Here is a 12,375-nt window from a genome sequence, read left to right as displayed (position 1 = left end):
GTCGTAAGTAATAGCTTTCTCAAGTACTAAATGTGGGGTAATTAAACCGCGTCAATTAATAGCGTACTGTAGTGAAATTAGTAGTTGTTAATTAATAGCTTCTTGTACGTTATCTTAATATGTTAATATTTACGTTTAATTCCTATTTAAATTTTGACTCGCCGTCACTTTGTCTCCTCTATTATATTGAAGCTTATTAGTTGCTCTTGAAGTATTTAAAATATTTCAATATTCTACACCTATAAAGAGGTGCCAAGTGCTACTTTTTAGATATAATAAGAGATAATTTGTACACTTTGCTAGTTTAGGAGGCAAAATAATATTGAGTCAAAGTCTATGGAAGCAAAGTGTAATTGAGTTTAGAATTTACGATGACCACCGACCTATGAGTTTGTGATTTGACCCATATAAATTTTTCTATAAAAAAAATTGTACTTACCATGAAAGTGGAAAAAATGAGTTAATATTAGCATATTAACTACGAGGCAAGATGTTAGGCAGTCTTTTTGGCAGCTATAACTGAAAAGAAAGTATAGTTTTGTAGATATATACAAAATATTGGATTTTTTTTTTACATAAGTTTCAATTACAATCTTAAAAATGTTATGATTTTTGTTGAAATTGATTTTTTTACTTTTTCAAAATTGCCTTTATGATTTTTTTTTATACTAACAAATCCTTCTTTCTTGAACACTAGTATGTAGGTCAAAGTGAAATTTAAAATCAATTTATATGACAAGATTATTAGTCCATTAGGGTATCGGAGCCACTTTTTATAGATATTATAGGATAAAAGTGTGATGGGCTGTACATCTTAATATCTATCATCTATTCATGTAGCTCATCTAATAATAGTTCAACATTTTTTACCCATACAATAGAATACAAGTGCGTACGTATTTGTTATTACTTAGTGATGTAACTAAGATAAGTCCTCTATTTACGTAATTGAAGCATAAGAAAAGAATAATGAACAACATTTTAATGCATATAAATTCAAACTCTAAGTCGTCGATGTCTACTTCCAGCTTCATGGTCAACAGATCTGAACACCAGCAGCTATTCGAAGTGTAGAATTTTCTTCCAACTTGTTGTATGTGTCCAACTTAGGTGATGATTATTAAATGTTGGCTAGATGATGGTTGACGTCGATAACAACTAAGAATTATTTGTTGCAAATGCCTGTCAAGAACTGTTACTAGCTAACTTTCAACTCCTTTATATCAAAATAAGGATCATAACAGTAATAATAATAAATAAATAATATGAATTGTTTGCTCTTTTCTTTGCTGTTGGTCTAAGGCACAATTATCATGTGATTTAATTAGCTTAAATTAACTTACACTTCTACTACAAGTATAAACTGATCAGTAGTCTATTCTGTACCTAGATACCAATGGTTCCCAAGTATTTTTTTTATTTTTGTTTTTGACATAAATAAGAATTAAATAATATCTCAATTGAATCGATGTCGCTGAGATTTAAACCCGGAAACACTTTTATATTATCAGCCCCTGTAATCTTTTGAGCATTATCCCATTGGTATCAAGAGAAAGAAACAAGAGTTAATGGTAAGAGTAGCCTTTTGTTTTTTACTGACTCACAGTAATCTACTATTCTTTTGAGCATTTCCTAACTCTCTGAATAGAATTATCACAGTAATCTACTGATGCATGCAGTCCTACTCTCTATAAAGCCATTCTTTTGAATGTATTAATTGTGCATCGAATCTATTTGGTGGAGTATATCACTTGTAATAATAAACTTTAGCTATGAAGGTATGATCAGGTGCCGTCCTTCTCTGACATCCATCCTTTGGAGCTGACCAAATATTCTTGGTAGATCTTGAGGCAAACACATGCTTAGGTTTGCTACTCATCTCGCACTCGGAGCCTTGGAGGTAATGTGGAATCCACGATTATAACTATTTTAGGTGGAAACATCGTTCTGATTAAAAACTCAATTTGTTCTAGTATCAAATCTAGCGATTTCTTTAGCTAATTTCTATCGTTTACGCTTCAAAAATCATAATTTTGCTATTTAGAAAAGATGATACTTTTTCGTAGAGATCTCAGACTCTCTTTGGGATTTTGGATCTCCATGATTAGCATTATCTTTTTCTTTATTTGTCTCATTTTTGCTATGCTAATTTGTATATTGCTGAAAAGTTGTAATTTGGAAACTATTGGAGATTGAATAAAGTGACTAGAACTTTTGTTTTCCATTGGTCTTAATGTTCCCTTGATCAATAAGACTTTGATGCTTAGTTGTTCATATTTTCATTAAAAAAACCAAGAAGATTGAGGAAGGTGCTCTCGCTTTAGCTCATTAGTGTTCAGCCGTTCAATCCTCACACACTCCCGGCATTGAAATAACCCATGTAAATTTGTGTAGCTCATATAAGTCAAATAGTTGGATACATTTTTCAATGCATCTAAAATGATAACATACTTATCATATAAAATTTGATCAGTATTATTTTTAATGCATCGGAAAGCTTATCAAATTATCTACAACTTTATCTCTAGTAAGTATCTATAAATTTGATTTACTCAAATATGATGGAAAAGTAATCGTTTCAATTTAAATATAACTAATATAGGCTAAAGTGAAACAAATAAAACTATAAGGGGATGAAGTAGACTAAAATATAGTTTTTCATAGTTGACTAGTTAGCTGAAAATTTTTTGGTCTATAGGCACCCTATAAACATTATCCAAAGAAGGAATACGTAGCATTATCCTTTACATTGGTGAAAATATTTTGTAAGGTGAATAGAGAAACAACCGAGGGTTGATAAAATTGCTATAAAAATTGGATGAAGAGCCAACCATCCATTAATACAAAGATATTTAGGTCCCGTAACCTTTTAGCTAATATATAAAGTTATCCAGTCTAAGCTCTAAGCTTTGAGCTATTGTGTTGCTCCTCCAAACTAATACAACGCCTGAGTCATTAAAATGGGTCGAGCCGAACTGCCAAGCCTAACTGAACTTGAACTTGTACCTCCTAAGCTCCTAGGTCACAAGTGGATGAATACCCTTCTAATTTCCTATAGTTGGGTGGTCTAAGTTACTATGTCATTCAAAGCCTTAAAAGCATAGCACTAGGAAAGTGAGGATTTTGGTTCAATGATAATTCAAGCTAAGAGTTGACCAACACCTACAACACATAAGTTCGACAAATGGTCAGATTAAAAACTATATAGAACCAACACCTCCATGAAATTTATATCATAAAGTATCTTTTCTATGATTCAAACGGGACCCACCACTACCGTGCAATGATCAGCCTTTTTAACCGATCTAAATTTAGTTTTTGATCAAACTATGTCTATTTTAAATTTTGTTTATCTAAATAAATTCCACCTCAAATTTAATCTTAAAATACGTATGTTTTGTGTAAAAAAAAACAAAGAAAAAAACTTTACTAGCATTACGTATATGAGAGTCAAAGTCTTTTTCTCGTAAAAAAGGGCACTAAATTATTACGCCGGATAAGGTTAAAAATTTTAACGCGTCGGTCCTCGTTGGTCAAAGTCAACGTTACATCACGACGGACCCCCGCGAGGTCAACGCAGACACTCCCCTTGCCACATGGGCCGACCACGTGGCTCTAGCTGTGACGTCAGCCTATTGGCGCACGTGACGGTATGATGCTGACGCCAGCAATAATCTCATGCAGTCGCCATTGCCGACGCCGCGGCGAAGTTTTCTCGTTCCCAATTGCTGTTGTTGAACTTGAATGCTGGAAGCTTACATACTTAAAATGGAGTTATGAACTCTATTTACTCAAACAACGACTTTTGAGTCAATGATTCTTTCCTTCGTATAAATCTCTTTCCTGTACGCGTGAGCGACTTTTCGGTGCTGTGTCGCTAGAAAAACATTGCTACTGAGCAGATTCTATATCTATACTTTTAAGTCTTTTTAATTGAGTATCAAGAATCGCTCATCATCGATCGAGTGTCCCTGAGAGAAAACTTCTTGTCTTTTATGATTCAGGGACAAATCCATCGTTGACTTGATTAACGACATTAGGAGAAAACTTCGTCTCTTTCCTAGTGATCGCTAAACATGTTCTCTTCACCAGCTGAGGATTGAAAGGAATCGACAGATGCTTCTATGCCTTTCTGTCTCCACTGTTTGCCAAAGTAATCAGACAATATTTTTTTTTATCTAAAAAAATTGAGCATACTTTTCAGTCCAATTACTTTTAAGAAATAAAAAGAAAAGACAAAAGTCAAATGCTCCAAATCAAGAAATCTCTCGAATAATGATATAAACCCAAATTGCTATGATACCGTTGATGTGGATCAAGGGTCAAAAGCAAAGTTACCCCAGATATAGAATGGAAGGGGCGCGCACCTAGGCTCGACGGGTATGCCCCGACGGCTAGGGTTTGCACATGCAGGTGGATGGGAGTGATCCGCACTAAGGTTTGGTGGGTACACACTAAGGTGAGTCTAATGATATGATTTATGGCTAAGGGTTGAAGGGAATGTGGCTTGTGTCCCTAGGCCAAAGAAGGAGGTGGTAGGGTTTGTGTTCTCCAAGAGATTTAGGGTGACATGAGTGAAGGGGTAGATAACGAGCAAGGGAACAAGAAAGAAGATGGTAGACTATGATAAGCCTACGAGTGAAGGGGTAGATAACGAGCAAGGGAACAAGAAAGAAGATGGTAGACTATGATAAGCCTACTGTCTAAGGAAAGGAACAACTAGGGCTAAGAGGGACGAGGAGAGAGAAGACTCAGATGATAGAAATAAGGAGAAGATTAATCTCACTCATTTTATTATTCATGTGTATCTAAGATATAAATCATAAGATCCTATCTATCTAGAAATAAATAGTCATAAGGTAACTAAAACAATCTAAGAATTAATCCTATCCATCTAACTTCTATCTCTCTTAGATTTGAACGCATTTCCGTCCTAGATAGAGTATGAATCTATAGAAAATCTAAATAAGAAAAGCATAGATCATGACATCACCGATCTGATCTATCTAGTTTCAAAATTTTCGAATTATCATCTTTTAGCTAGTATCATACAAAGAATTGTTTGTATTATGCATTGTTCTAAATCCTTTGATTTTTTTTAATTCTTTCATGTTGTTCCAGTAAATTTTGAGAGCATCTCATATGGGAAAAGCTATTTTTCATTATTTTTTAAGATCTTTAAGATAAAATATCTAAGATATTGGAAAGGGCCCTTCAAATTTGATTCAAGCAAAGCAATGGAGAAATTTTATTCTAGTTTGGAGCCAAGAAGAAACTCACCAAGTTCTGGAGAGGTGAAAGAACTTGTTGAAGTTCATTAACGAATAAATCATCTCTAGAGAAGTTGAAGCTTGCCTGGGGATTTCATAGTGTTGAAGACGACGAGTCGCACAACTGTTGCTAGGGAACAAATCACTCAAAGTAGGAGAGAGAAATGTTTAGGGGAAATAATTAGAAGAAATAATAAGTTTCCACTTAGATCTATTTATACTGAGGTGCATATGTCAAGCGTCCGATAGTTGATATCATTGAGGCGGATATGAAGAGTTAGATTTGCACTCCACTGTTTCAACTGGTCAAATAAATTCTAAAAATTTAGGGGAAATAGGGTTCTTGGACTGACTAGGTTAGAGATATGGAAATAAACTATCACATCAAGTCAAAAAAAAATTAAATATAAATTGGTTTAGAACTTAAGTCGGTGTGTGGAAATCCGAGCAAGGGTAGAAAATTAAAAGTAGAATTTGTAAGAAAAGTAAATACAACTAACATTCCAGGATAGATTTTTTAATATGGAAAATCTTTCTTACATAGAGGAAAAAAATCGTGGACGGACCGGCTTAGGATACTCGAGCTATAATACTAATTTGATAAGGACTAGCTTAGAGCACTCAAGCTCCGATACCAAATTGATAGGACCCGCTAAGGTTCATAATCAAATCAACCCTAAACAGCAAATGAAGCCTTTGCTCACTGTTTGGAAGTTTTGCACACCGAGCTCGGGTTGCTAACTGGTTTTGGAAGTTGTGCACACCAGGCTTTTGATAGGTTGAAGGACTCGGTAAGACTAATCTAGGGGTTGTTGCTAATGAGACTTAAAAAAGAACTTCTAGTGATTGAGGAAGGTTATAGGTGGTGTTAGGACTAAACAAAAAGTTATGATAAGAATTAACAATGATAATGGCTCTGTTAGGATTGCGTATGGTGAAAAAGAGAATCGTCACAGTGAAGGTGAAAGTCGCTAAGAGGAGAGGGCGGCAAAGGAGAGAAAGAGTTACTAGATGACAAGGATAAAGCTAGAAAGATAAGAGATAGAGATTGGTGAAGATAAATAGTCATAAGCATCTCTAAGATATAACCTCTAAGACTCTATGCTTATCTAAATTGTCCTCAAATCTCCCTCAGATTGGTTCTCCATTCTGTCCCAGATAGAGTTCGAACGATAAAAGTTTGAATACCACAAACATAGATCATGACATTATAGATCTAATTCATATAGTTTCATAACTTTTGAATTTCGCATACTGATTATTTTTTCTAAACAACGCTGACTGTAAATTCTTGCAATTAAGAAATATAGACTAATTCTAACTTGAATTCTCAGAAATATAAACTAACTGTAACTCAAACCCAATTCTGATTTAGATCGTATCAATTCACCATTTTTTCATTCACCTTATCCTCAAGGTGAGAACCACATCGGAGACTTGGGTGGTTGAACCAACCCATGCGAGGGTGGTTGAACCCACTTATGTGCGTCTATTGTAATCCCATATAGTAGAACCAAATCTCACTCATTTGTCTTGACCACGGATGGCTATGTGAGGCCCCTCACAATCACAGTTGCCCATAGTGGTTTCAAGTTAATTGATCATAGCGTCCAAAGCTTCTCTTTCATCTCCTGAATGTGTTCAAAACTTTCACAAGTAGATGAGGGGGAACCTACTTCATTATGGCTTGGATGTTACAGCGGAGTTCTCTGATGAGAATGTCATCTAGGACCTGTGGGTTATGAGCCCTAGGTGAGGGAAATAATTGAGCTCGGCTAAGCAAGCTTGATGGCAAGCCGAAGGCAAGGCTTGTCCACCCACGGACTTAGTGAGTCCACACAAATTAGAGCTCTTGAACTAGATTTGGATCATATTGTGATAGGGGTGCATCCAATCAGCTCTTAGTTATCAATTGATGTATCCCAATGTAGGGATGCATATTGGGCCAACAAAAAAGACCGAATTTGGACTAGAAGCAATTATGGCCACGTCTTAGGTTAGTGGGCCCAATGTGCTAGTGTCAACCTTAGGAAATTTAACCTTATCTGAATCTAACTCGACCCAAACCTACTTAAACTGACCCGATTGCCACCACTACATGTGCTCATACAGAAAAATTAGACTGGGCCTAAATATCAAGAAAATATTTGTACATATTTGCCAATTATATTAAAACCTTACAAGAAATATATATATATATATATAGTGAATTTTATAATTAAAAATATACATGCAAGTGGGAGTCACAATTTTTTTTTAAAAAAATCAGCTCAAATAGGAATCCGTTCCCCCAGCTCGCTATCTTCCGAAAGAGCCATTTTATTCAATTTGGCCCAGTTGGCCTGTGGGATCGACTTTCATTTAATCCAAACCTATCAATTTGGTTTGCCAAGTGGTTTTTGCACAGGAACTTCACGACACGATGCTGACATCCTGTCCTAATCTATTCACCTGTGCCTATCTTCCTTGTTCATTATGTCTAGGGTTGCTCTGGCAACCAAATTATTATTATTATTTTCTCCAAAGCATACATTTATGTAATCCTGACGTACGACACCTTATTTTTTCAACAAGTTTCATTGATGATTTTGTCGTAAAGGAACGGAGAAATTAATATTTTTTTTCTGAGCACTATCTTTAATAGAAAACATACGTTTAGAAGCTATAAATCAACCATCATAATCTGTCTAGAAACTTGGAAACCTGAGTGAAGAGTTGCGTTGAAGGGGCTCATAATGGATTTTTCCTTTTTTTTATTGATCCTAAGTTCGTAAGTTAGATAAATGAGCTAGTTCTTAGTAATATATATAAGTTGAATAATTAATCAAACAAGTTTAAGCCATACACATAATCTGAATGTCTACGAGAGAATCGAACTCATAACTTCTATTATAAATTAGCAAGACCCAATATCTGAGTTATGATAATAGCTATGTGATTTGTAATGCACACGAAGGGATGCACTATTTCGGGTCGGGTTCAATACCTTTAAACAGTCTAATTATATATAAGTTGAATAATTAATCAAACAAGCTTAAGCCATACACATAATCTGAATGTCTACGAGAGAATCGAACTCATAACTTCTATCATAAATTAGCAAGACCCAATACCTGAATTATGATAATAACTATGTGATTTGTAATGCACATGAAGGCTTACCAGATGGCAGAAAGAATGTGTCTTTTGTGTTTTGTGTAATAGTAATCTACTATGTCATGTGCATGAAATGGGACACTGCATAGTATCAATTAGCATCCTTTCATAGATATACATTAATATATTTCAAATGCAATAGAACCTTTATCCTCTTCTGTCCTCTCTATCGATGAGAATTAGGCGTCTTCATCTGGCTTGCTCAGACACTACTTAGAACTCGGATTGGACCCAATGAGATCTCGCCTTGAAGCCCATTTGTTTAGGATTGGGTTTCTCCTTACTCGACCAGGGTCGTGTTAAGACTCAAAGCCAACAGCTCGACTATTAGCTCAATCTTCCTTTACTAGTCATGACCTTAACTCCTCCTTCCCTCCTCTCTCATCCTTTCTCTTTCTATCACCACCTCCATTCTTCAGTGTTGGATTAGGCCTCATCATGAGGAGTAATTGGATTAGAAGTATACATTAATTCGACTAAGAGAATGGCATAGACTTTGGATGCCTATATGAAGATATATAAGACAAACCTTTCAAACAGGGAATAAAGGTTTGTTGTGGGAACTCTAAGAGTTTAGGTGAATGTCCAAAAGAGACTCATAAGAGGTCAAATAGTATTTAGAGAGTCATACAAAGGTATATAGTGTGTGGGCTTCCTGTGTGGTACAAGATGAGTACGAGAGTATTAGTGGGTTGCCTTATAAATCAATCCTTCGGATCCGATACATGGGCAATAGTAAAATGTCAGATATGATATTTTTTATATTAGCCGGTTACGTACATGTGTGTGAGGTTTCTCGAATAAGAATTATTTTATTTGAGATATTTTAGAGTTGCATATTTTATTTCTTGCTTAGTAAATTTGCTTGTCTATTATCTCATGGGTTTTCTTATTGAGATAGTTTTCTCTATAAATCACTGTGGCTTACTTAATTACTGTTGTTTTATTTCTCCTCCTTCTCCATCTCGATGGCTTTCCCTCCCTCATGGCCAAACCTAGGATCAAAGCTTGACTAAATATTTTTAGCCCAAACCCAACCTAATCCATTACCACTCCTAATAGCAATTAGTGTCCCATTATTTGCAATTTAGCATTGCCAATTGAATGCAAGAAGAGGAAATTACCATTGTGATCGCAATGTTACTTTGTTGTAGAAGTCATTTATATAAAATAGTAATGCTTAATGTCTATATGGTCATAATACTTACCTATGAGTAAGCAATGTAGCTTATGTAAGTATGCAATGCCTTCTTGTAATTAATTAATGCAAATTTTAGGTATGAAATTATATATAGCTCTTGCTGTTTGGTCTTATAAAGCATAAAATAATAAAGTTACTTTGCGCCTAAACTCATTCTAAAATGAGAACAAAAAGTTTAGCGTTTAGCCCACTTTTTTTTCACTCAAACTAAAACTTTGCATTTAATTTTAATTATATTATTTGAATGAGATAGGTAGGTAACAAAAGAGGAGATAGAATTTCTTTCGATAGTAAAATTATAATTAAATTTATATATAGAATAAAAGTCTAACCGGCATAAATGCTTGCCAAGAAAAAAATTTTGTGAAGAGTTTCTATTAACTGCTTATTTTCCAATCACACGATTTCTACTTGTCTGAATCGAAGGCAGCTATGCCACTGAGTTATTTTATCGAACTAGTTATGTTTCAAAAAAATTTTACGAGAATAGATTATCTTAAATTTATTTATTAAGTAGGGTTTAATTTATTATAGTTCTAATAAAAACGTTAATTTCTGGACTAAAAAATACCACTTGCATCGTCTGCAGGACCCAACCACCTTCAGAGCCGACTCCGGAGGAAGATATCAACAGTGAACCTGTACAGCCTCAACTTGCAAAACGTACGATTGCCCCCACCACTGAAACAGACATGTATTGACACTTGAGTCCCACTGTATTAATTGCATTTCAATTATCTTTTTACTATATGTGCATGTTCATAGCAAACATGGGTTTCTTTTCGCAATAATACACCTTGGTTCAATTAAGTAGATACTTTATTATGTATATCAATTAGCTGCCGAGTAAACCAGACATGCTAGTTTCCACATTTGTTGACTAAATATGAAGATGTACTACAGTTATGAGATACCAAAAATCTTCTGATAGTTTCAATACAATTCTTAGTAACCAATGTATGAATGCAGAATTATTTGTGATACGATCTCCCCTTAGGCTAAGGTTAGATCTATTCCATTTTTAAATCTGAACAGGATCCGGTAAGAAATTTTAGAAAAGGATTTTGGATGTTGTAACTGTCGGATCTACGTGAAATTTTTATATGTTGTAACTCTAGAAAAGAGCTTTCCAACAAATCTAGTTTTAGAAAAATCGGACGGCGGGATCTCGAGATATCATCCGAGAAGTAAACGAACATCAGGGAGTCTGTCTATGGATCCGTAGATGGAGGCAGGTGAGTAAGTGGTGATGATGGATGGTGGTAGACCGGCGGTAATAGGGTGGATACAGGTGAGTAAGTGGTGGTGGAAGGATTATGGAAGATGGAAAGGGTTAGGGCAAGGTAATAGAGATTTGAAGAAGAGGGAGGAGGGGGCCGCCCCTAAGGGACTAGGGTGAGTGGCCAGTCGAGGGAGGCTAGAAGCAGCGAAGCCGTGGAATGAGAAGAAAAAGAAGAAGAAGAAGAAGAAGAAGAAGAAGTAGAAGAAGAAGAAGAAGATTAGGGCAAAACTCTATTCATTCAATAATCACTCCTTGGTTGCCATCCACACCTTTAGAGGCAAACTAAATAATTTAAAAATGACAATTATTAACCCTAAAAATAGTAGATTTTCGTCGACCATGTTCGAATGGGGTCGAACGTGTTCGAACGCACTAAAAATGTTCTCTGATGATGCGAACCTGATGTAGGTGTTCGAACACGCCCGATCACGTTCGAATGCACATTTGCGTTCTCTGTTTTTGCGAACCTGATACAAGCGTTCGCAAGTGCATTCGAACGCACCCACCCGCATTCGAACGCGACCTATAGAAAAATTATTTTTCTTTGATCAAAACACTAAAACAATTAAGAAAAGACACTCATAAAAATGTATCCACGCTCGAGACAACATTGGTGAAGTCTGAATCGTATCAATTTGCAAGTTAATTCCACTGTCGAATCCTTTGTTACTTGCAAAAAAAAGACTATTTGGTGTTCTAATAATATGCATGTTTAACATATGCAATGTGTAACTTTCAACTTGTTTTTTCCTCCGCGCCAGCCCTATTGGTCCACTAGGGCTCAGTCACGGTCTTCTGCCCCTCGCATGAGGGGTTCTTCTCGGCAACCTTCTCTCCTCTCCCCTCCTCTAGCCGGCACACTAGGAGAGGAGAGAGGCTTTCTCTCCCCTCCCTCTTTTCTTTCCACTTCCTTTCTCCCCCTCCTCGCTGGGTTAGGGGTTAGCTGAATAACTTGGTGGTAGTGCTGAGCCGCTTAGGCGAGGCCCGTCACCTCCTCCTTCTACTCCAGACCTCCTCTGCCTCCAACTTCGCTGATTTCTTGCTCTGCCCTCTCCTCACCCCATCTTCGCTGGAATCTCACTACACCCTCTCGTCACGTCCTCTCCGTTGGAATCCCATACTCAATGGGGCAACCTCTATTCTAGTCGTCCCCCCTTCGGTCTCCGTTATTGTGCTGGGATCTGCTGTCGAGTAGGGTTCCATTAGGTGTAAAATCTAATATGGTATTTTGATTGGAGTTTGTTTTGTTGGTTTGGCCGGCCTATATACGTGTTGGGTTAATTTTGGCCTGTGAAAGTCATAGGATATCGACCCTTTGTTGAGAAGCGCTCTGAGTCCAAATCTCTTGCAGTTGTTTCTCTTATGCAAGGCAGTTTTAGTAGATTAAGAGGGAGACTTTCTATAGGGCCAATGTCCTATCCCCTCCATTTTATTTTCTACATGAGTACTTGTATATTACATATTGA

Source organism: Typha latifolia, chromosome 13, assembly GCF_019914945.1.
Source record: "Typha latifolia isolate L0001 chromosome 13, TyphaL0001v2, whole genome shotgun sequence".
In the NCBI taxonomy this organism is placed as follows: domain Eukaryota; kingdom Viridiplantae; phylum Streptophyta; class Magnoliopsida; order Poales; family Typhaceae; genus Typha; species Typha latifolia.
The sequence above is the reverse complement of the archived record's forward strand: the minus strand, read 5'-3'. Positions refer to the sequence as shown.